Genomic DNA, 26,100 nt, shown 5'->3' on the forward strand with positions numbered 1-26,100 from the left:
TCACAATTTAATCCATCAAATTATGTGCTCAGTATTAATGAAAACTGTACTAATAGCTGAATAATTCAGAACTATAGTCTAGTAGGACTTCAGACATTACTCGGAAGACTTTTTAAAAAATATGTTAACATAAAGTCTTAATTTTGAAGTGCTTTAACCTTTGTAAATTTACAGAAAAGCAAAATATAGTATTTAATTACAAAATTAAAATAAAGTAAACTGTCAGAACATAAAATTGAAGACAAAGCAAATGGGTTCAAGATCAAAAGCCTTGAACATTCTAGTTATTTCTATTCTAGTTATTTCTATTTCTAAGTAGGAAAGGGAAGAATCACTACTCATTTCAGGCCATAAAAACATTAATTTCCTCAGAACACGGGCATGCTTGTTTCCTACAAGATATCAGTCATATAAACCTCTTAAATCCTATTTTTAAACTAGTGTGTTCCTATCAACACTGCTACCTATGGTTCTCCTGTCTCTATTGCTCTACCCACCTTGAAAAGAAAGTTGTTACTCATGTGAGATGATTCAGCTGCTAGCAAAGCAGGTGCTAAACTGCTATACTTTGCATCCAGCAGGCAAAACATTTTCTGTAAGATTGAAATTCGAGCCCTTAATGTATGAAACCAAAGGAAACCTTTCCTGATGAGAATAATTATGTCTGAAATAGATTTGATGGCATTTTCTACCTCTAGTGTTTTTAATTCTATAATCAAGGGAAAGCTATTCGGGCAATTTATATGCCCAATGCAGGCTTGAATGGCCCTAAGTTAGAGAACCAATAGCTCTACATGGAAAGCCTAACTAAGTCACTGGAATATAGTAAGTAAACTTTAGTATTACTCCTAACATGATCTTTGCATTTATATGGAAAAAGTATGATTTCTACAGGAACTTAAATGTAATTAAAAAACCCCAACCCAAAGTATTAGATGTAATCTCAAAAATCCTTTTTGAACACACTAGATTAGGAATCGGTGGGAATAAATAGATCCCTTTAGTTCCTCAAAGATAAGTAGGTAACATGCAATAGCAAGTTATCTCAAAAGCAGGATTCCCAGACAGAATCTCTTTTAAAAATAATTTTTCTCCAATTTGATTGGTGAAACAATACATGTTCAAGGAGTCAAAATTTCTTTTATTAATATTTAAACACAAGCTCCTTTTTTCATGGTAAAATTCACATAGTGTATGTAATTTAAAGCTTATTTGTTCTCAAAAAATTACATGAAAGATAGAAATTCAAACAATCAGGATACAATTTAGAATCATCAATTTTATTCTCAATGAAATCATATTAAAATCATTAAATGATCAAGAGTCTGAACACCATGATATTCACTGGTAGTAGATTTTTCCTTAGCACTCTGGAAGCTTGTGCAGCCCAAAAGTAATCACAAAAAGAAAAAAATCTCACTAAAAATGCTACATTTGTCCCTTTTAGAGCCACAGCCATTTCTTTTTTGGTAAGGAGAGAGTTCCTGTAGCTTTACTTGGCTATATGTCAAGAAAACAGCCTTGTTTGATAGGGAGAACTGTCCCCATGGAACATGAACTGGCAGAAGGCCAGAGTGAGTAAGGAAAATTCAAAATCAGTTGCAGCAGAGCAGCAACCTAAAGTATCAATTTTCAAAATAATTGAGTCATTATTTAACACATGGAGTACTCAATAATACAATTTTTTCCCCCTGAATAAATTATAATAACCATTAGAAGTGAATTCAGTAAACACTCTTTTTCACCCAGTTTTGAGCAAGTAGAATTTCTGGCAGGTACCCACACAGGTCACCATGAGTAGGATAATGTGGCAATCTGTTATCATTAGCTCTGTTGGAAAGATTCTGAACACACTAGAGAGAATTAAATGACCTGGAAAACTCAGTCTATGGAAAAGTCTATTGTACTCATCTCCTTTATTTCCACCTCTATGCATCACTGGAACAGTGGAACAGCAAGATTTGCAGTGGTGACAAAGATAAAGGTCATTTTTCAGTTTCTCTTTCATCCAGCCTGAACCATTTAGGGACTGTTAAATTCTACACATTCAGAAAATGACTATTTTCTGTCAGGTCCTTCTGCTCTCTTGGTGTGTTAGTCTATTGAAATCTTCACATTTGGAAGACATTGCAGATTTGTGTTTTAAAAATCACTGCTACTTTTGTTCCTGACCATCACTGTTACAAGTGTCAGAATTTAAGATCATGCAAAATAACAATGTACAACCCCCCTATACAGCCCATTTTAGCAACTGTTTTTCCTAACCAGTGTAATTTTTTCCAGCAAAACTTGAAAGAAAGAGCAGTTCTTAACAGCTCTATTAAATCTAATCACTATGCCAAGATCCAAATGGTCAAGATAAATACTATTAAAAGAATGACAGCTGATTCAAAAATATGTATCAGAGACGTTTCTATTGTTTATATAAACTTTGTTGCTGTTTTCCATTTATTTGAGTGGTTAACTTTAAACAAAGAATGCAACTTTGATGTACATCAGCTCTTCTGATTTTACAGTTTTGGATGCAAAGCTTATTCCTGGGAAATCCAACTAAAGGTATATCCACATCAATGAAAGAAAATAAACAGGGAATCAGCAGAATCTTAGGCAAAATAAAATAAACCTTTTGCATTTTGAGAAAGGGGAGATGAACATATGCCTTGACCTCAAAGCTGAGAAAAAAATTCAAGGGACTGTAGGCAGGGAAGCTCAGGGTTTTCCCTAAATCTGCTTTGTTTCACCCTATATACTTACGGAGAGGCTGAGGACATGGACTACCAAATATATGATTTTGACTGCATATTCTTCACCAGTAAATAAGCAGCTCCTGCTTAGGCATAAAATTATACCAAATCTTTCCTCTTTATAGAAACGTAACAAATTCACTGGAAATTTATCTTATTTTTTCAGAAGGAATTTCTATATTTGAACACTTTATCATTTATGACAAATGATTATGACATGGATTTAAGAAACAGACACAAGACTCAGTTCTATTCTGTTGTAACAGAGGATGAATTTTACATCTCACACAAAGGCTGACAGGCCAGAAGTTGGTTCTGTCACTTGATATTATAGATTGACGTAGAAAGAATATCTACATAAATGATCTTGAAATATTTGTCAAAACGTGACTACCATAAACGTCCAGTCTAAAGAGTAACAGAATTCTGGAATAGTATACACAATTATTTAGGCTATAAGAAATTATTTTGAGAAACAAAAATCTGTGGGAAATTATGTCTTTCATATACCATAAACAATTATGTCTTCAACTTATCTTTTCTGTTCTTCAACAAGAAAGATAAGAGAATGATTTTTCATTTACCTCTTGGGAAAAAACCTTCTTCCCCTTTCTCTTCCCCTATCACTTTCTGTTCCTCAACACTATTAAAAACACCTCTTAGATTCCAGAAACCCTGCTTTGCGTGCATTCAGAACCAAAGTATTTTTATATAACAAATATCCTTCAATAAATCTACTCTGGTAACACTTGTAGAAAAAAAAATTTTGAAAATCAACAAGTTAAAATTCACTTGCCAATTTTTCCTATGCTTTTAGTGCAATACATTTCCAAGGGCAGGAAAAAGAATTAAACTGTGTTATTTTTAAAATGACACTGTGAATCTACTCATATCAAGTTCATCAGTTTTAATTCAGTTATGTCTTTTGGAGGTCACTGTCTCTCTCATTCATTACAATGGCTTTCTGGTTCTTTGATATGATTCTCAATTAGTTGGGTAGGCAGGTAAAACATCTGACATCCAACAGTGAACTATGAGCTTCCAAATATGTTTGCACAGCCACACATTACACTTTAGCAAGCTCTTTACCTTAACCCATTAATAAACCATAGTTTGAGGTTAAGAATAAAGACTCAACTCAAAAATTAATTAGAGGTGTTCTGAACTACATGTTCACGAGTCATTCAGCCATGAAATGATAAAGCACACCAGTTAACAGATAACCGCAGACATTTACTCCATCTTATTTCAATCTGTGGCTATACTCATGATAAATTGAAAATGAATAACCATCGTTCATCTCTGTAGTGAATATCAGATTCAAATTACTCAAATCTGCAGTGCTGCATCACAATGGTTTGCATCACAACAAGCTCTTGAGCAAAGCACTTTCTATATTCACCTGCTTCATTAATACAAATTTGTGTTTATTCAGTACTCTAGCAAGTACACTATTATACAAACCACTTAATATGAGCTGGAAAAAACGTAACTCCTAAAAGGGGCATTATCCTTGACCTCCAAGAGGTTTACCTTTGTGGAACTCACTTGTCATATCAGAGTCTTGCAGCAAACACACCTATTCTAGACCTAGATCAAGCCCCACTGAAATACTTGAGAGATTAGACATGCAGTATAGACTTTGTGACTCATCTACAGAGATTTCTAGAAACAATTATAAGGAATTAAACATGACAGAAAAATTAGATTTCAAAACTTATTCAGTGCATTCAGGTCAGGAGTATACTGCAGTGACTATTTTAAACACTTTCAAGAAGTGGTAAACACTTTTAAAACAGAACCTTTTGCAAACCCATGGTGAAAAATATAACAATATGATCCATAAATCTAGATTGTTTTTTTTAATCTCTGTTCCATTTGTGACCTTATTCAGTTTAAATTGCTTGTGAGAGCATCTGTATTTGAAATGAACTTTATAAACTAATAAAGGCAAAAATTAAGGACAATAAACATATCCCAAAAGCAGTTTTGTCTAAATATCCAGTACCTCAACTTTCCAATTGGCTGTACAGAAGTTGTTCTTCAAAACAGAACTGATCTCCACAGAGGTTAGGTCCTGTATGAGTGAAAACCGACGCTGCTCAGGAGCTGTGCTGGTTCCAACAGTATTAGGACTCCCTTTTCATAATCTGTGAGGGGGGAAAAAAAGTTACATGTGTGTAGAGCTGTCGTTGAAGTGTTAGATGTCTCAAACCTTCTTCTATGTGGACATATGTTCATTTGGCTCTTTATGTTTCATTACTTGCATATTGCATGACATGACAGTGCTGGTTGGCTGTATGAGTTTAATCTACGCTGTCTTGCTTCAGAGTGGATACAGAATGTAAAAGTGTTTGTTTTATGCTGTTTGGTGGGAAAAAAACCCTATTTCTTGCAACAAGAACAAAAAAAATTAAGAGAATTAAGAGAAATTAAAGAGTTCTACTTTATTTGCTACCCTTTAAGAAAAGATAGTGCTGGGAAGTATGGAAAATGTACAGGTTCACATTATTAGCCTCCTATATTCAGGTAGACTCATCTATAATGGAAGGAATATAAAATAATTTCTGTTGTTTGAATTTAAACCAGCTCATGAGCATTCTTGTAAAGATGTTTTCTCACAGGAATTTTTTTAGAGTGACCTTTTCCAGATAGCATGCAATTATGACTTTGTTGATTATTTCATTTTCAAGGTACTCATTTGAAATTACGCTAGAGGCATGTGTCTCCATTTAGCTTATTATCCTAAAAAAATAGAGCATGACTTTCTTAAAATAATTATTGCTTGAACTATTCAATCATTAAGTTAAATTGACAACAGAGAAATCACAACACTTTTAATAAATTTGAACAATTGTTAGTAACCTCCATTAAAAAAGCAAAAAAAACCCTTACCTCTCCCCCTCACAAACCAACTAAGCAAAAAACCTGCAAAACCCCAAAAAAAAACTCCCCAAAAAACAAAACAAAAAAACCCCTAAAACTCAAACAAAAAACCACTGTTGTGGTGTTCATGGGCATTTAGATTAATTTTCACATAAAGGCTAAAACCCAGTCTTTTCTGTGAAAAACTGTTTATTAACTAAACAATTAACACAGTTGTATCATGTTAAAGCTTTTCCTTTTTTCATTTTCTTGTATTTAATCTGATTTAAGTTTTTAAATGCTTCTTCCCTTGACTTTTTCATTATTTCATCCTGTCTGAAGGAATCATAGGGAATGTCTTTATGTTCTGTTTAACTGTCTACTTCACCTGTTGTCCTGGGAAACCAGCAGCAGCGGGAAGTACATCTATTAAATAGTTTTTGCCCTCCTCAAACCAAAGCAACCAAATAAATAGCCAGCTAAGGGTCCTAGTTATACCTCTTTATGTGACTGGCAGGAAATGTACTAGATGTCCAAATTTCTTCTACCAAAACACTGTGGTAGAACTGACTACCAGTTTCATAGCTAATTCACTTAAGAATTATGAACAATCTTCCCTCATTCTATTAGCTTTGGAGTTTGAATTAAAAATTTTACCTAGACCTTGCCTTTGGAAAGGCACTGCATTCAGGGGCTGGAGAATAGATTTGACTTATATTGCATATTTTGAAACAAACAAACAAAAAGTATAAGGGAGAAAATCTGCTGCTGTTCCTATTATTATTTTTGAAGCCCAGCCTAGAGGATAATAATTTACTTAGGTGATATTACAGCTCTGCCTTGTACTGGCTTGAATGGTTCAAAGCTGCATCTGCAGTCCAGAAAACATTTAGATTTATGAAGCAAAGGAAGGCAATCTGCTCATCCTTCTTTTAGAGTTGGTTCACCTTGCAGAAAACAGTAAAATTTTATAAAGATTATGAAGACAAAGATTAATTCCCATCAATTGCCATCTCTGACAGAAGCACTTCTGCACAACTACGATTTATTTCATTTGACTACACCATGAGCTTCTCCAATCAGCACCTGGATATTGACGACCTCAACCCTGAAGCATTTACCTAAAAGTTAGAAAAAGCCCTAGGTACTTCTCTGAGTGGAATGGATCCTGTAGCCCAGCGAATAAGATGTTACTACAGCTACCAGCATGCCATGATCTTTGTACAAATTTTCAAGGCTATAAGTCAGCCATGTTTACTTTGTCTGAACTTCTCTTACCTAGCTAAACTTCGTTATGAGCTCTATGCTAGAGCTGTAACAGCAATTTTTTAAAATTGAAAAGAAACTAGGTCTATTTAATTTTGCTTTTGTGTATCTTCCTATGGTAAAATTTTCATATATGTGGTAGTAGCAGGTAGTTTTTCTGTATAGAATCTGATATTTATGACTGTAACATAGCAACATGGCATAGAGGAATATGGTTGTGGTACAGAGAAACAGACCTTGAATGGTGGGACACAGGATGCAATGCAGAGAGAGTAATAAGAAATAGGATACGAGCTGATGTTCCAGACCCAATGGCTGGATGCACCCTACTAATGACCAGCTAAGGTAGTACAGACCTGGAGAAATCACTTTTAAATGCAGCAAAGAGAAAAAAAGCACATAACTAACATATGTAGTGAAAATATACTCACATAGTGAGTGAAAGTATGCCATAATTAATAATTACAGAAGAATCACAGATGAAAAAGAGTGACAAATAGCAAGTTATGAGAAAGTTGGCAAACATAGAAAAACTCCTTATGTGAGTCTAAGATGAGGAAGAAAACATCCACAAAGTAACATTAAACAGCTGCAGCCTCTTCCCATGCTGAAGACATTTGGTTCCATGTGTTGGGAAATCAAACTTAGTAGATAAAAATGTTATCAAGAATGTGTATAAGGAAATTTCATCTTCATCTGTGATGTTATAATTTTTGTTATTTTCAATTTTTTTCTTTTTTTTTTTTTAATTTATCTGTAAAAATAGGTACTGAACTAAAAGGGAATCTTCAAGAGACAGTTAGGATTTAAATTACACTAACAATAAACTGTTGAATCTACATAAAAGATGTGTTTATTTTTTTTGGCCATAAAAATTATGCTTTTTCACAGCACATTTTGAAACTAATTCCTAGATACTATTAAGCTGATCAATCATTCGCCTGCAAAGCTTATGGCTACACCTGGGAAAGAAAGACATTGTCCTTAAGACTCATTTAATTCCATTCTGATCATTTTATATTTTTTATTTTGTCATGGAAATTAAAAGCAAATATACAAACTGTTTTTTGACAATAATAATGACAAATGCTTCCTCTTTGTACAGTTCAAAATTAACTTTTTTGTTTCCTTGTATTACTTTCTCTATTATGAGTTATAGAGATATATATCCATGACATGGTTTGAGTGTGTGTCTATAATATAAGCTAACATTTTGTGTCCATCCATATCCATATGCCAATCTTTTTTTTTTTTTATATTTAGACTGATTTAACATGAATTAATAGGAATAATGATTTTTAAACTACTAATGGTCACAGATTTCATTTTAAAAAACTTGTTTTGTTATGAAAATAAGTATAAATCTGTGTTACTTTCAGCTGCGAACTGAATGTAAAAAATATAATTTTGAAAGAAATGTTCCACAGTTACATGGATGAATTATGCATTAAAAGGAAAATAATCACAATTTATTCAAACATTTTATTAGATATAAATATCTGCAGATCACTGAATTCCACAGAAGGTGGGCTAGACATTAGGTTTCAGCAACTGAAAGAAACAATAAATCACAGCTTTTACTTTTACAGCCCATTACACACAAAGGTCTAAAACCTTTCTATTTGCAAGCCTCAGAGTACTCCAGCTGCAGAGTCTTTAACTTTCCAACTTTCTGTGACTAATAGATGTTATACTGTAGAATGAACAGGAAATTAGAGTGGAGAGAGGTGTAAAATCAGTATCCTTAGAAAGGCTGTGCAGGAGGGATGTGAAGAATAGCTCACTGTAGGGCTATGCTGTCTCCCAGTGATCCTCAGACAAGACAGATTACATTCTCATTAATGACCGTTTAAGAATCAGTGGATTTTTATATGTTAGAAAGGAAAAGCAGTTATAAAGCTATTAAATATTGTGGAAGGGCAAGGTAGGAGAGGCAAATAGAGAGGCAATAGATTCAGCAAGAAATTTCGTTGAGACCTGCTGTAGTTGGAAAAAAAATAGCTTGAGAGTTGTATAGATCTTTCTCCTGCTTTTGACCTCACACAGGAAAGTTATGCCCTTTTAAAATTTCATTCTGCATTGAAGGGTAAATCTTTTATTTTTCATTAAAATATCCTTTCAATTGACTTGCCCTTCAGAATTTATTTAAAAAATCTACTATTTCTGATGTAGCACAGTTCAGAAAAATAGTTACTTTCTTCTCACATGTCTATTCAATAATTCTACTTTTTTCTTGAAGCAGGCCAAATCAGATCTTTCTCCCACTTAGTTTAGCCTTTTTCCTACTGTCAAATGGGCCCACAGCCCCTAGCTACTTTTGAAACGTGCCATGGCGTCATCGGCTGCATGGAAAAAAGAAGCTTTTCTAAGAAATGCAATACCTCCCACACTGAATTAGGAGAAACTCCAGGCTCCCTCAGACAGATGAAGCAGCTTTCACTATCTGTGTCTGTATTACAGGAAAGAGGTTCCTGCTGTGCAACCAGACTACCTGGTGGCTGCAAGGCAGACGGCACCATCCTCAGCAAACACAGTTTTGATAAGATCAAGGACTACTGCGTTCCTAAATGTCCTCTGGGAGGCCTTGTACTGCAGGTTACACTGAAGAATAAGCTTGCTATAACCCCCCCCCCCCCCCAATATTTCTACTATGTATTTGAGTTTCAATCCTGCTTTTGGAATCTTAGTGCAATGTTTCCCATTTAGAGTCTTTTTCTTCTGCTATTTTCCTCAATCTATTTCTGGTACTGTACAGTCTTGACAGGTGAAGATTATAGATGGTGTAGATATACCAGATATATCTTAATGGCAAGAAATTCTTCCTCAGATTCCTTATTAAATATACTGTCCATTGCTGGTCATATTTTAGCCCAAGCCTTTTTAAAATACATTTTAAAATAGAGTTTAAGCACATAAAACTACTCCGCGAGTTAGCTATTTCTCCTATCTCACATTATCCTTGAATGTCTGCTTTGAATCAACCCATGGAGAAATCAAATGTAACACAGGACAGGGTTTCTGCTGGTTTAGTTGGAAGTGTGAAAGCATTTCTGTCCTTGTGTGATGGGCAGCAGTCTGGTCAGCCCAAGGGAAGCTGTGTCTAATTCTGAACTTAAATTTAGAATAAAAATATTCCACTTAGAAAACAAACGTCAAATCCTGAAGTGATGAGAAATTATTTACTCGCACAAGGTAGGTACCATAGGTACTATATAGTCCTCATCCCTGTCTTTCATGGACTTCTCCAGTAGGAAAGTTTTCAGAAAGTCTGTGAATCTAGGAATTTATTTTAAATATATGCACATATCTCAGTAATTTAAAAACAATAATTTCATAATACATTTTTAATCTGGTAGATAGAAGTAGAGATCTTTACTGAATTTCTTAAATATGTAGCAAAATGTCAATCTTTACATTTAAATGATATATTGATATCCACAAGTAATTTTGTACTGACTACTTCCATCTACAAACTTCATGAACAGTAAGATGGTATCCCAGAATAGTCCTTCTTCCCTCACTTGCATTATAATAACAATAATAATGGTGTCTATAATATCTGTAACACCCACAACTGGTGCTGTCTGCAGTGTACCATGATTTTTTTCACAATAGAAGTTAAAGTCCATTTTTCAGAAGGAAAACCATGGAGACATGAATTAGTAAGTTAAAGGTCGCCAAGAGCTGATGCCAATAAATATGAGGTTTTTAATGGTCATTTCCATTAAACTATAGAGCTCAGTATTGGAAGAACTCAATTCCTTAGATGCAGATTTTGAAAGAAAAAAATTATATGGCAGAAGATAATTCTTAGCTGTGTAGATGAAACTTTGAGGACACACACTCAGCTCCTAATGATCATTTACAAATATTGTAAGTGGTGTAATATTTGACTTCTGTTTCTTGTTTCTCTAACATCAGGAGATGTAGAAGGTGAGCAACACAGTGCTGCATGATTTACTTGGGGATTTTACTCTGAGTCACAACTAATACTAATATGACTTTGTGATGTAAGCAGCCAAAAAGTTTAGAAAGAGGAGAAGTACTAACATAGAAAATTCCTGCTGATATGGATGCCATGAGCCTGGGAACTGGGTCCTGGAACAAGAAACATACTGAAAAAGTGCAGCTGATCTCTTTAAAAGTATGGGCGAGGAGCCTGGAAAGTGGTGACCTCCTGTGATACCATCAGTGAGTGCAAACCTCAAGAAACTGCAACTTAGTCTCTGAAAAAGTGGAAGCAGTCCTGGAAAACAAAATTGGGCTGAACGAACGGAAACATCACAACTTTTTTGGTGGTCTGGATGAAAAATAGATATCAACAGCATCTACTGGCTGCTCAAAATGGTGTGTTCTATGCCCTTTTAGGGCATAGAACTTACAGTAGACAAAGAACTTCTATCTCCAGAGATAGAGCTTCTATCTCCCTGAGAACTTCCCATGCTGCACATGTTTTTAATTTTCTGAACAAGTTGAAATCTACAGAAACTTTCTACAAGATCTTAGACTCTCATTGAAGACACCTGGCTAACTCCAGACTCCATGATGTCAATCATTTTTGAAGTCAGACTCGTATAAGTTGTTGGTTGCTAGTTTGGGCCCACTTTTGGAGTGATTTCATTTTGTCCTTAACAGCTCTGGGATGGCTGGATCTCTCTTGGTGACTGGTTTGTCCTACACTTCAACATGATTTGGCCCATTTCTGAAACCTAATTCGCTCAAAACTAGTAATTTACATCCATATAAGTAATATATTTTAAGTTTGTTGTTTTATATTGGTTAGAAGTTGCTTCACTAATGAAAAACTCACAGTAACCTATATTAATCATTGGAAATTTTTATGTTGATTGTTGCTATATGATTGATTGCTGATGCTCTTGACTGTTGCTATAGTATTGCTTGTTAATTTATTATTGATAGATGATAGTGATTTTTAATTGCTATATATATTCACTTTATTGATGCTTTTTACATTTGCTAGTGATGATGTCTGTGGTAGGATTCTTGCTGGTGTTGATTTTTGTAGTATTTTTGATACTCTGTAAGAATGTAGGGAAATTTTAAGGAATTAAAAGCTTCCATCTTCTTGTTTATTACGGAATCCTACAAACCCGTTTGGCAATTTCTGTGCATGCACAAGCTGTGTAACCCTGGCACTGCTATTGAGTTTAATCTCTCCTTTTTTCATGCATATTGTCTTGTCATAGTGCAGTCTCCTCCAAGGGATCTGTCATGCAACTAAGCTTCTTCCAACACAGTAAAACACAAGTATATTGATGGGAGAAGGAAACTGTGAGAGAGTTCCTTGCCCAAACCTGTTTTCCAACTCCACTCCAACAGGATCTTCATGTTTATATATAGGGCCACCTTTCTACCAGACATGATGTTTCTGCTGGCACTGCTGCTGCATCATTGTTAGTAAAATAATACCCTTTAGAAACAAGCTCACTGGTTGTCAGTGCAAGTACTCAACTCATGGTGACCTCCTCTGAACTCAACTTCTGATGCATCTGTTTGCTCAGATTCTTTTTAGTTGTGGAAAGATACTTATTTTCAAATCTAAACAACAGGATGTTTTCTTTCAACTTCGTAGCTACAGATGATTTTTCTTGGATATTTATCACTTTCTAAGAGGAAAGAAAGAATTATGACTAATTGTGTTTCTCTTCTTTTTGACTCATAATGCACACAATAATGTGGATTAGTGTGCAGTGAAGACTGACTCAAGTCTTGTTTTTCAGAAGACCTGGTGAATAGCCATAGTCTAGCAAAGTGAGTCAGTTTCCCTATGGTCTTGTTTGTAACGCTTCCAGTATGTATAACATAATAATACTAACATAAATCTCTTATTATAAAAGACAAGCAATCCTAAAAAGTTTTATAAACATTTTCAATCAACAGACCTTGTGAAGGCTATTTTTTCCTATTTGCAGATAGGAAATCAAGGAACAGTATTTTTCAAGTCAGCATTAAAAAAGAAAAAAGAAAAAGCTTGAAATCATCTAGGGTTTTAAGATAGTGACTTTGAAATGCTCTAATACTATCCTAATTGTTGTATCCGTCAAGTACCTGCATGTCTCATCACCTTTAACTGCTGTTCTCTCTGTCGAACACCAATCAGAACAAAACTCTATGGTAAGTAACAAAAGGAAGACACCCAAACTTCGTGCAGCTGCTTGCAAATTTGGACCTTCTAAGTGATTTTCTCAAAGTCAAACAGTGAGCCTCTGTCTAAACAGTAAAAGAAATTAAGTCTCCTGCCTGTCACTTTACTTTGGAAACATGCTGCTTCTCTTTCTCTCATTCTCCTTTAATTAGAAAAGAGTGGTCTATTAAGGCAGCAAGGAAAATAGCATTACTTAATAAGTCAATACAAGAGAACAGGTAATGCAGGAGTAAAGATCGGACAATACACAGAACCTGTAACTAAAAAACACTAAGGACAAAAGATGACTGAACTATTCTCTCATGCAGACAAAGGTACTGAGAGGCAGCACCATGATAACTGGAGAGTGAGGAGGGCTCAGTGGCTGAACACTGGCCTCAGTGGCTTTGCCATGCCATGCAGGGCATTTTCTACCCAAGCCAGGGTGAAAGTAAATTACACTGGGAAATGACACATAGATGCCACAATTCTGTGAACATTAAGTATAGGTGGAGTAAATGAGATAAAAATAAGAGATGCATTTTAGGGCTAGTCATACAAGAATTTAATGAAGGGTATATTTCTTTGTTTACTAAGTGTATGATCAGGGGGCAGATACATACTTTGAATATTTTAAACATAGGAAAATTCCTTTCTAAATATATCAATTTAGTTAAACCCAAGTTGAAACTGTGATAGAAAAAGTGTGATTTGGAACAGATGCCAGATTTAGAACTACAAGGGATGAATACTAAAGGCATTAATTTTTACTGAAAACATTATTCCAACATGCATAAATGTCCTCCTGCCAACATTGCTTTCATTGCTCCCTTAATGTGAGTCCTGACTGGGCTAAAGACTGAAGGTCTCTCCATCACCCCAAGACTATTAAATGCCCACAATTGTCCTCTTGCTCTCTTTCCCACATTGCCCTGTGTCTCAAATCACAGTTAGTTTTCAGCTAGTGCAACACTCTGACCCAGTGAACCCACTAGATCTTTGTTTATCCTCACTCCCAGGGGCTCTGAACACCTTCTTTTTTGCCTTCCTTCTCTTCCTCCATTTCCCCTTCCCCTTGCTTCTCTCCATCAACCTTAGAAATTCATCTATGTTAGAGGTTAAATAAAATGGAGGGAGGGGGACATGGCTACATCTGGAAAAATTATAAAGTCAGAGGAAGGTGCCTGACTTAGTGAATCACATACCAACAGCTTAATGTGTTTCTTGTGCTTTACTCATTTTCTTTTTCATTCTCCCAATGGTTTCCAAATAAGTATTGCTCTTCCTCTTAGTGCTGGAATTCTTAAATATTCAGAGTTGCTTTGATATGTAATTGAAAAAGCCATCAGGTTATTGGTGCATGGAGAAATATTATCAAGTAAAGATCTCTCCAGCTCATCTTGTTACACAAGTCCTAGCAATATTTCTAATATTAATCTTCTAACAACATACAGCCTACTCAGGGAACTACAGACCATTCAGCCTTACCTTAGTCCCTGGGAAGGTTATGGATTAGCTAATGCTGGATACTATTTCCAGACACATGAAGACAAGAAAATCATCAGGAACAGTCAGCATAGCTTCCCGAAAGGGAGGTCATGCTTGACCAGCTTGATAAACTTGTACGATGAAATGACTGACCTTTCAGAAGTGAGGAGAGCAATGGCAATTTTCTGCCTGTACTTCAGTAACACATTCACAGCCTCATAGATAAGCTGCTTATGTATGGGCTGGATGAAAAGACTTTGGGATGAAATAAAAACTGACAGAATGGCCAGACCATTGTGGTTGTGATCTCTGGTGCAATATTTAATTGGAGGCCAGAGACTGGTGGTGTACTCCAGGGGTCAATACTGTGTCCAGTCCATTTTAATACTTTAATTAATGATTGTATGAAAATATTCTCATCAAGTTTGCAAGTGACACAGGAAGAGTGGCTGTTATACCAGAGGGTCATAGAATATCCTGAGTTGGAAGGAACCCATAAGGATCATCGAAATCCAATTCTGCACCCTGCACTGGACACCCTAAGAATCACAGCATGTGCCTGAGAGTATTGTCCAAACACTTTTTGATCTCTGTCAGTCTTGATGATGTGACCACATTCCTTGGGAACCATCTCTAGTGCCCAACCACCCTCTGGGTGAGGAAGAATCTTTTCCTAATATCCAAACTAAACCTCCCCAGAGACACAATTTCATGCTGTTCCCTTAGATCCCTATCACTGAACACCAGAGAACAGATCACTGCCTGCCTCTCCACTTCCCCTCTCGAGGAAGCTGCAGACTGTGGTGAAATCTCCTCTCAAACTCCTCTTCTCTTCATGAAAATGCATATAAGATTATTTTCAGAAATAAGTGGATATTTCTTTATTCTGAAGGAGTAGTATTTTTCTTTTAAACAAAGAAAACTACCATGCACCAGAAAAATGTTACTTTCAAATTGTACTTCCTTGGCAGTGAGGGCACTGGGCATGCACGAAGTCTTGGGAGGGGACATGTCCAGGAGAGCAGACAACAATCAAGGCAGTAAAAGATTCAACTTGTGACTTCTTTTTGGATTTTGCACAGAATTTTTGCACTGTCGCTCCTAGTATTCCTTGAAAAGGCCTGGAGAAATAAATATCTTTAAAAATTATCTGATAAGTTAGAAATATTATGAAGAAGAGATTGTAGTAGCATCTATCCTACTCAACAAGTGAGTGAAATAAAGCAAATTGCACGATCTTGTTCGTGCCAGTATACTGAGGTATGCACCAGCAATTTACCTGAGTTACAGGACAAAGCACATAGGCATATTTTTTGGCCCATTTATGCCTAAAAAAGGATTTCAGGCCAGAACTAGCCATAAACCAGATACCATTTTGCCCTGAGATTATTTTGGAGAAAAGAAAACACTGATTGTGATATCATCCTGAAATCACCTTACACGTGAGTGATTAAAAATCCAGCAGAGGTAAAAACTATGAATTTTCAATTTAAAACTGTATTCATAAGCTTAACCTGTTTGATAAATGAGCTGTAATAGCACTCCTTGTCAATTATGTGTCATGTCTGTTTTTAAATTAGTTTACATTTCTGCATTAGCAAATTAAATATAAAATTATACTGGGTTTGCACTTTCATGCATGGAACAAATGTGTGGTATACAAAAATCCAATTCAAAACAAATAAATATTATTATTATTGTTTTTATTATTACCATCCTTTACTGTATTCAGGCTTTTTTTCTTAAATCCTAAATAATCAGTCCAAAGGGTAAAAATGAGAAAAATAATGTGTTGAGAAAAAAACAGTTTAATAGGTTTAAAAAAAAAAAAATTGTGCATGCAAGAAAAGCAAAAAAAGGAACTCATTCACCACATCTCATGAACAGGTGGGCAGACACCTCCAGGACAACCAGGGTTCCACTGTGCTTAACAGTGACTCAGGAAAAAAAACTCCATCACTCTCAATGCCCTCCCCTCCCTCCTTCTTCCCCCAGCTCTACATGCTGAGCATGATGCCATATGACATGGAATATCCTTTGTGTCAGTTGTTGTCAGCTCTCCTGGATGTGTCCCCTCCCGAGACTTCGTGCATGCCCAGTGCCCTCACTGCCTCACTGCCAAAGCAGTACAAGAAATAGAAGAATCCTTGAACCAAAGCAGTACAAGAAATAGAAGAATCTTAGCTCTGCTCAGCAATAACTAAAACCTGTGTTATCAACACTGTTTTCACCACAGGTTCAAAACACAGCCCAATGCTGGCTACAATGAAGAAATTAATTATATCCTGACAAAAAACCAGTACAGTTAGCCCAGAATATTTTTTCAGTCTTCCCTAGGATTAGCAAAGGAGTAAGGAGAAATTTACAGTAGGAAATCATTCAGCACAGTATGATAAGATCAGTATATCTAAGTGTTAGATCAGTTCCCTACAAGACACATATGGCCCATGGGGTAGTCTGTACTGAGCATTCATAGAATCACAGAATGGTTTGAGTTGTAAGGGACCTTAAAGACCACTTAATTCCAACCCATCTGCCATAGGCAGGGATGCAACTCACTAGATCAGGTTGCCCAGAGCTCTGTCAAGCCTGACCTTGAACACTTCCAAGAATCAGGCATCCATTGTGAGGAATGAAATCCTGGAGATGAGAGCTCTTTTTCAGAATAGTAATTGGTAGTTGATGTTAATGAAGTTGATTAGGTCTTAATTTGAAGTGTTGGTCTGTTGTTAAACATTGAATGTTAGAATTCTAAGACTTGCCTTTAGTTACTGCTGTTAGATGTTACTATTTTACCTTGTATTTGTATCTCTCCCCGTCATACTCTGTATTTGTACCCCTTTCCGTCTCACCCAGGATTTGTATCCATTCCCGTGGGGAACCACTTCCCCTGCTCCCCTGCTCCCAGAAGGCCTTGCACCCAGACCGAATTCAAATGAGAGGCTGTGGGAACTATATGAACTCTCTCAAAACAACAAACCAGCACATGAACTTTGACTTTAACCCACCAGAATCACACTAAGTCACCCACTCTTGACCAGAGCTGGATTCCGTCCTGTCACCATAATTTAGATAGTACCCAGCTTGGAGGATACCCCTGGGCTACGAGCCATCATCGTGTTCCTAAGGACTCTCAGTAGGTCAGAAGCCCCAGCTCTGCTGAGAGACAGCATTGTCCAGTGGGAGCAGCGGCTGTGTGCATGACCCCATGGGTTCCCCACCCAGAGCTGTCTTTAATAAAGGCCTTTTAAAGGAGCTGGTTTCCTGGCCCTATTTATTGCATCCATCACCTCTTTGGACAACCTGTTCCAGTGCTTTACACCTTCTGAGTGAATAGTTTCTTCCCAACATCTAATCCAAACCTGCCTTCCTTCAGTTTAAAATCAGTTTCAGGAGCTGGAGAGCCTGTGTTGCACTGTCCTTGAAATATGTTTAGTACATACCAAAACCACACTAGATCTAGTATAAACACAGAGAAGAAGGAAGGTCAAGGTACTAACATCAAAACTGCACTATCCTTTGAATCAAAATGCCTTCCTTCCTTCCTTCCTTCCTTCCTTCCTTCCTTCCTTCCTTCCTTCCTTCCTTCCTTCCTTCCTTCCTTCCTTCCTTCCTTCCTTCCTTCCTTCCTTCCTTCCTTCCTTCCTTCCTTCCTTCCTTCCTTCCTTCCTTCCTTCCTTCCTTCCTTCCTTCCTTCCTTCCTTCCTTCCTTCCTTCCTTCCTTCCTTCCTTCCTTCCTTCCTTCCTTCCTTCCTTCCTTCCTTCCTTCCTTCCTTCCTTCCTTCCTTCCTTCCTTCCTTCCTTCCTTCCTTCCTTCCTTCCTTCCTTCCTTCCTTCCTTCCTTCCTTCCTTCCCCTCCACTTTCCTTCCCTTTTCCTCTCCTGAACAGGAAATGTCTCGTAATTGCCTGACATTTCACAAAAAAGAGAATTATCTCCTGAGTAGTTGAGGTGCTGTCATGGAACATTGTATAATGTTTAACAATTATCAATGTTTATAACATTTCTTGTACAATGAGTTGAGTCACATTATCAGACAAGAGTGAAGAGTGCATGTATTCATTAAAAGAATTAAAGCAGCAGCAATAGCAGGTCATCCGCTCAAAATTCAAGTTACATCCCTCTTAAAAGGACTGGCGTCTTTAACCAGTTTCTTCTTTTTGAATGACAGGTTGACTGGCTTTTAAAAATGTCATCCTCTTGCTCTAGATACACAAGTCCAAAAAAGTCAAAATTTTTACTTTGATAAAGAAGACAAATGGAGAAATAAGTCAGATATTGTTTGAATATATTTGAGGGTGGGGAAAATGATTTTCCATGTATTGATTATTCTTGGGGAATTTTCTACTAAAGTTTGGCACAAGAACATTAAAGAAAATACTGCAGAAAGACAAGACAATTTTATGGAAATACTCTAAAAGATGCAACAATTAAAACATTTGTAGAAGTAATATAAAAATTTGCCATATATTAATTTCAGCCTGCGAAACTGTAATGCATCTATCCTTAGACAAAGTTGTCGGAAGCTGCCTTTGCAAATTATTGTTCCATGTATACATACTTGTTCTTATTTTAAAAAAATAATTAATCTCTCATTGTTTCATGTAATGAACACGTGTCTCTGTTTCTCCTCTATAAATGAGAAATTTGTCAACAAAATTAAAATATTTTGGATTTAAGTGGACAACATATCAGTTACAAAGGCAGCAGATATTGAAGTTTGTTTAGGTGTATGCTCATGCTGGTACAAAACTAAAAATAAACCATATCTGCCCTTCGAGTGAAAATTAATAATTAAAAAAAAAAAAAAGAAAAAATCATAATAAAGGATTTTCTGTGCAGGTCTCTCTATAAATTCCATTAATCACCAGAAAAAATGAACTTTATTTTGTGAACAATTTTCATCTACGCAAATGTAGCCATGACTCTTTGTATTAATGAGCATTACTCTAAAATCACTATTGTTTAAGTAACTATGCTATTTATCATCACAGAATCCCCTCCATGGTATTATATGAATTCTCAGTATTGCAACAAGTGGTACATAAACCACAATACCACACAGGTTCCCAGGTAGCTAACATCAGCTGGGAGCTGACTCAGTGAATGATCCTGTGCTCACAAAGGCGTGACCTTTTTCTTGTCTTGAGAAAACATTTTTAGATTTTAGATTTTTATTTTTTTATTTTAGAAAATAATAGAAATTTAGTATGCACATATGAAGTTAAATGGAAGCAGTTAAGAATTTCAAATGCATCCTAAACAGAGAAGTGATTATATTCTTCCTTTAAAAGCAATCTATATTTTGTACTGCTCTCTTCTATCAATTCTGCCTGAATTAGGATCTTTTAATTAGACTGGAGTTGAAGCTGTGTAAGGACTGTCTTTGGGTGGAACATAACCCAAACAGATGAAAATATGACTTTCTAAAAATTACCTCCATAAATCTATAATAAGATTACTGTGACCTTTTTAATGTTTGAAGAATTTTTTTTTCTCTACTTACTGTAGAGTTAGCATCATATGTATCTGTATAAATAGGACTAACTAATTAGGATATAATTCATTTTCAGCACTGGATATGTAACTGTGAATTGAAGCAAAAAAACAAGTTTTGAAGTATGGGCCTTGTCTTGATGAAGCTGTTTCCAATCTGAAAGCAGGCTTGTTTTGTCTTGTCACATATATCCACCATCTTTCACTCTGTCAATTGCCACTTGAGATTCTCTGAATTCATCTTCTCCTTCCTTAAATTCACTGTGCAAAGAGATGTTAAATACCTATAGCAGCATAAAACTACTTGTTTCAGATCTGAAATATGTACCTTATCTCCAATCTTGTTGTTCTTTTCTCTTTCAGAATACCTTCAGATTATTTGATTGTTAGGTAGTAGCTTTCATAATTAATGACAGAAATTTAAGAATATGAGATGCAATTTTACATGGCTATACATTTTGAATAAAACCTCTTGTATATTTAGACAGACATTTTTAACATTGCATTCAGTTTCCTACCTTTTATCTATTTTTACTTTTTAAAGTCAAGGCTAGAAAACAATAAACTAAAATCTAAATTTTGATCCCTCAGTCACAGTCAATCATGGTTAACACTGAATTCCTCTTTTCTGTCATTAGCTAAGCCATATTGCATCATGGTTTGTAATATGTGCAATGTACTTTTTCACTGCAGTCTCAAACCATTTCAGGAAAAAAGAGGTAAGTCTTCAAAAATTCATTTTCCATTTATCCAAAAGAAAGAGACTCGATTATTTTTATGAGAGCTTTTAGAAATTAATTTACACTTAGAAATGGTGACAGCCCTGACAGATTATCACCCCCAAAAAACTGATTGTATGATAATTTTTAGTCTCTAAAGGGATATACAATTAATTAGAGAAGATCCAATGTATATATGCTGTCAGTTATCTGGAATGTAAGTGTTGAGGTTTAAGTCAATGGAAAACATAAAATTTAAATTAAAAAATCACTTCTGAGTTTCAAGAAATTATAGAAACTTTAACTAAGCTTAGTTTTTCAGTTAGGTAAAATCCTAATAGCTTATAATGCTTTTTTTTCTTCAATTTTCTTGAAACTTTGCAAATTCTTATGACCTAAAAACTGTCACATTAGCTGCCATAGGCAAAGTTTTGCAAAGACAAAGAAAATGCAAGTAAAAGCAGAAAGTAACAGTGTTTAAAACTGGAAACTTTGAAAGCCTAAATACAGTCCCAGTGCATTTCGATAGCAACGGTAAATCCTTGTGGCAAACCAGCTATACTCCTTGCACATTTTTATATAGGCTTCTATCTATTCATATACCTATTATTTTCTCTCTTTTTCTTTGTCATATAGACTCAAGTATTCATTATATAATAAAACGAATTTACTGTAAAATTTTTGCAGAGCTTAGCTAATGAATTAATTCCTTTTAATATTTCCAGAAAGAACCCAGAATTCTACTATAATAAGTGTTTTCAGACAGAAATTCTGCTGAGGGAAAGCTTGAGGATATTCTCATAAACTGAATAATAGTTGGTAAAACAATGTGATGAAAATAATACTTAAAAATATTTTAAATAAAGCATTCTACTAAATTATGAAACAAAAGTACTTCAGTATAATTCCTATGAAACCTAAACCAAGTAAAGCTGAAATTTGAAATGCAGATAATGAGTTTTGGAAAGCAAAGCCTTTGGGGTAAGAATTTCTTCTTAAATTTCTGGTTTTGTAAAGGAGAACCTGTGTGACCTCAGGCAAATCAAGACAGGGCTGACATCTATGGGCCTGTCATCTCCAGCTGGACTAGTGAATTACAAAGTGCAGTACTCACGTGTGGCACTGGCATCTAAGTATCTTCAGACTTCAAGACCTATTGTATCAAAATTTGGTGATTTCCATTAATTTTTAAGTTGGCACTGTATAGTATTGAGAAGCTGGTTAGTCCTTATTTAAGCAGGGGATGCGCAGAAATGACCTCTCTTTAATCTTAATTTTTAATATAAGCCTTTCCTAAAAATCCCTGCAGATCTTTTCCCTGCTTCTGTGTTCTCCCTTAATTTGAGCAACAAGTTTTCTGAGACAGCAGCTCTCTTTTGCTGGGTTTTTTAGAGCATATAATACATCAGCCATATTTTATAACCTAATCCCTAACATACACTATCACAGAAGCAGGAATCTTCATTACTATCACGTTATCAAATGACCAGAAATCTGTTTATGTCTTTGGAATTTAACTATAAAGCAGCCTTCTGTCATAAATTATTTTTTTCTAAAAATTATGCTAGCTTTATTACATATACCTTATAGCTAGCATGTAGCTATGATCTTCCTATAAGCCAGCAGATATCTTTGCACCCAGACATTCATATTGCATGTTTAGGGATCAAATGCTGTAGTGTTCCAAGATATGTAAGAAACATTTTTTCTTGACTGTTAGATTTCTCAGATATTCACATTTAGTCAACAGCTCTGAATATCTTATGCATGTTTTGATTTATGTTAGTTTAAAATGAAGTGAATAGAGAAATATAAACAATACCTGGTCATTGACCAATAAAAGAAAGGCCAGATGAAATGGGTGTGTTTGTTCAAAAATGTATTCAGATTGAGACTCCCAAAAATTTAATTGAAAATATGGTCAGGGAATGAAAGTGAAAACAAGCCAATAAAATGCTTTCTTAAGCTTTTTAATTGAGGAAAACTAGAAGGATATATATAACATTCCATGTAGTGGAATGTTAGTGAATCTGATTCAAATTTGAATGTAGTATATAAAACAAGTAATTAAGTTCAGGGTACATATCTCTAGTGTATCACTGCATCTCATGCTATTCTTAATGTGTGTGGAAAGATTCCTTTTGCTTGTGATGAAAAATATGACAGTGTGACATTTTCTTTAATTGCAAATTCTGATGTGTTTAATAGCACAAAGTTGGCCTCCAGCTTGAGAGCTCTGTCTCTTAGAATCAATGGTTAGACTTGAGGGCACTAGCTTGGTCATCAAGATCAATATTAGAAAAAATATGTCTTGTCAAGACCTCTTGGCCCCTTATCGATTCAAATAGGGTACTGCAGAGAAATTAATAATGACATTACAGCTGTTGGCCAACACACAGAATCTTCTCTCATTGATTTCAGTAGAGGTAGATGAATAACACAAAAACACAATTAACTTAGACACTGTAGGAAGACTTGATACAGAGATTCCAAGGTGGAATCCTCTGGTACTTGTGGTGGTCACATGGAAGAATTTTCAGGAATACTAAATTGAATTCATGTTTGAAAGAATGTAAACGGCTGAAACTGATTCCAGGAAAGGATTTTTACATTCCATTAAGGAAGTATACCTCATTTTGTCAGCCTGGGAAAAGCCCTCTAGTTCTTCTTAGTTCTTATTTATCTCAGCAATCTTGCAATGTCTTCTCAAATTGAAAAAGTCAGATATCATTCCAAAGTTGTAGTATTAAACAAATAAACCCCTGTCATTTACTCCTACTCACCAAGAAATTTAAACTACTATTTTTGAACCTTTGGTAAATGACAAAAGATTTTACAGAGCCTAGAAAGGTCTGAGCTCTTCTTTTACTTTTCGTACTTTAAAAAGAGTTTGGAAAAAAATTTGTCCATGGGTCAGAGAGAACCTCACAGAAAACAGAAATGTCTCTTAAGATCTATTTTCATTTAGAATTTATTTTTTAGGTGTTTTATTACTAGTTTAAAAGGAATTACTTAAAATCAGTAAGCAATTTTCTTCCAGCCTAATTTCCTTCATACTATGATAAATCATACTTTTTAAAGGTTTGTAAGTACTTTGCTAATATTTTAAAGTGATTAATATAAGTAATACTTTATTACTGCAATTTTAATAATTGAAAATAAAGCATAAATTTTGTTATAATCCAATGAAAGTAATATTTTATGGAGACCTGCTATGACACATGAAAAATTCTGCACCAAAAAAGAGATAATGACAGGAGCAGAAGAGAGATGCATTTCCCCTCATCTCCTGCAGAGGTGAAACATTGAGAGCATCAGAATTAAGGCCCAGAGGGGCAGAGGAATACATGTTGTATAGTCCTGTCAGTCCCTAACATGCAGACTGAAATCAGTAGAAGAAAGTTCTTCCAAGTTCTTCAACACTCTAATCACAAGTGTGGACTAGGACCAATGCTGGGAGTGATGCCTGGAGAGGCTACCCAGAACAGAGGGTAGTCAGAGCTAAAGAAATAAAGTAGGTATTTATTAAAAAGGTCATCAAAGGATTCATTTTGGGCAGTACAAGAGCCTGGCCGTGACTTCACCAAAGATGGACCCCAGGTCATGAGTTTTCACACTTTAATAAGTTTTGGTCTATTTACATATTGGGGTTAATTGCCCAATTACATCTTTAGGTTATGAAGTCCCATCCTTTCAGATTTCTTTCCTCAATTCGCTGTTGTTTATACTTCTCGAGCCTAAAGCTGCAATGGTGTCCTTGGTTCTCAGGTTGGAAAAGGATTGTTTTGTCTGACTAAACTCTGAGGAGAACTTGTTAACACTTTATATGAAGAGTTATCTACTGATGCAGTACAGAATCTGGAAAATATGAAAGTTAAAACTTAAGGCATCAGGAGACACCCACAGGGAACTCTTACTCTCAAAGTGCTCATACTCTTAATAGTTTAGAAGCAGTCTCTTTACACTTTCAACTTCATGCTGGAGCTAGTTTTGGCTCATCTATTTTTTATTATGCCATTGTTTTAGTGTGCTGAAAAGATACAAGATTACAGCTATATGGCTTTGATTGTTTAGATTATTCTAGCACTTGTTTTGTTTATTAAGCCATATTCATAAGGAACTTTATGTGTTATAAACAGCTATTTGGGTTTTAGTTTAGCCACAGAGTATTGGAGTATCACTGGGACATCTGGTTCAGCACAGCTTAATCTTATTGAAAAGAAAATCTACTACATAATAAAAGGACAAATGTAGGTATCTGTCATTCAGTCTGTTTCTTTCAGTTGCACCTTAAAAAAAGCAGCATCATTTTCCAGCCTTCTATTGAATCTGACAGGTAAAGGTCCCTGAAGAATCAATTATCTTCTAGTGGAATTTACTTCTTGCTTTCCTACATGAGGTTGTCAATTCAAGGTCTTCACTTACCTCTCTCTCTGTGTTCTATGAATATTACTCCTTTAAGACGTATTAATCTTGCCTGGTGCACCTGGAGGGCGAAACAGCCATCAAACCTTCTTATATTGAGCATTATTCAATCCATTAAGGATGCTGCTTGATTAACAATTTATTTAATAGACGTGCTGACATAAACAGCTCTGCATTCCCCTGTTCTTCCTCTGCCACACCCCTTGGAAGCTCACCCAGGGCTCAATTTTGATCACTTGGACATTGCCAGTGCATGTACTGGGCAAACAAAAGATCAGCCCTAGCTCAAAAAACCTGTAGACATTCCATCAAGTATGAAATGATCTTCTGCCACTTCTACTGACTATACAAATTTAAAGATAAGGCAAAGGAAACAGGGAAGAAAATTCTACCCCCAGCATCTATTTCCTCTCTTGTGTGTGAAACAACATGATTAGGAACATGCAGATTGTGTTCGGGTTTTTTTTGATAGAACTTATTTCTCTCTGCAATTTAAACCCAAAGTTAGCTTTCCTCTTTTTAGTTCTAGTCATCCTGCACATGTTTCAAGGTAAGTGGCAAAGTTTTGTTGCTTTTACACTGTCGTCCATTTCTTTGTTAGTCAATTGTCTATGTTCCAGAGGATACCTCCCTTTGTAAGTCAGGCGCCTGTGACTTTTTCTATTAGCTCTCACTTTTTTTTAATTGCTTAGCTCTCTCTTTAGCCAAAATATTTGCCTCTCTGCCTGTTACATAATTCTGTTCATTATGAAAAAGAAGGACAAGTAAAATGTGGATTTTCCTTGAGAAATTAATAACTCACTTCAGTAAGAAGATAACTCACATCAAGTAAGAAGACACAATGTGGTTGTTAAAGTGAAGAAAAAAATAAGGCTATAACTACAGAGAAAACATTTGAATCTTGATTTTCCTTTCACAACCCATTGTATCTCATTCATTACTTACAGCATGGA

General features: G+C 35.5%; 1 protein-coding gene across 3 annotated transcripts in view; it reads right to left on the minus strand.

The window, feature by feature from the left end:
* Positions 1–26,100, minus strand: part of CNTN5 (contactin 5) — a 606,644-nt gene that overhangs the window by 416,577 nt on the left and 163,967 nt on the right. For 2 of the 3 annotated variants that reach the window (XM_036405801.2, XM_036405641.2), the window contains exon 2: positions 4,753–4,894. The exons of the other annotated variant lie outside the window; for it this stretch is intronic. The gene's annotated coding sequence lies outside the window, so the exon portion shown is untranslated. The remainder of the gene's footprint in view (positions 1–4,752; positions 4,895–26,100) is intronic. 3 annotated transcript variants of the gene reach the window in all.

The sequence above is a fragment of the Molothrus ater genome, chromosome 2 (assembly GCF_012460135.2).
Source record: "Molothrus ater isolate BHLD 08-10-18 breed brown headed cowbird chromosome 2, BPBGC_Mater_1.1, whole genome shotgun sequence".
Classification (NCBI taxonomy): domain Eukaryota; kingdom Metazoa; phylum Chordata; class Aves; order Passeriformes; family Icteridae; genus Molothrus; species Molothrus ater.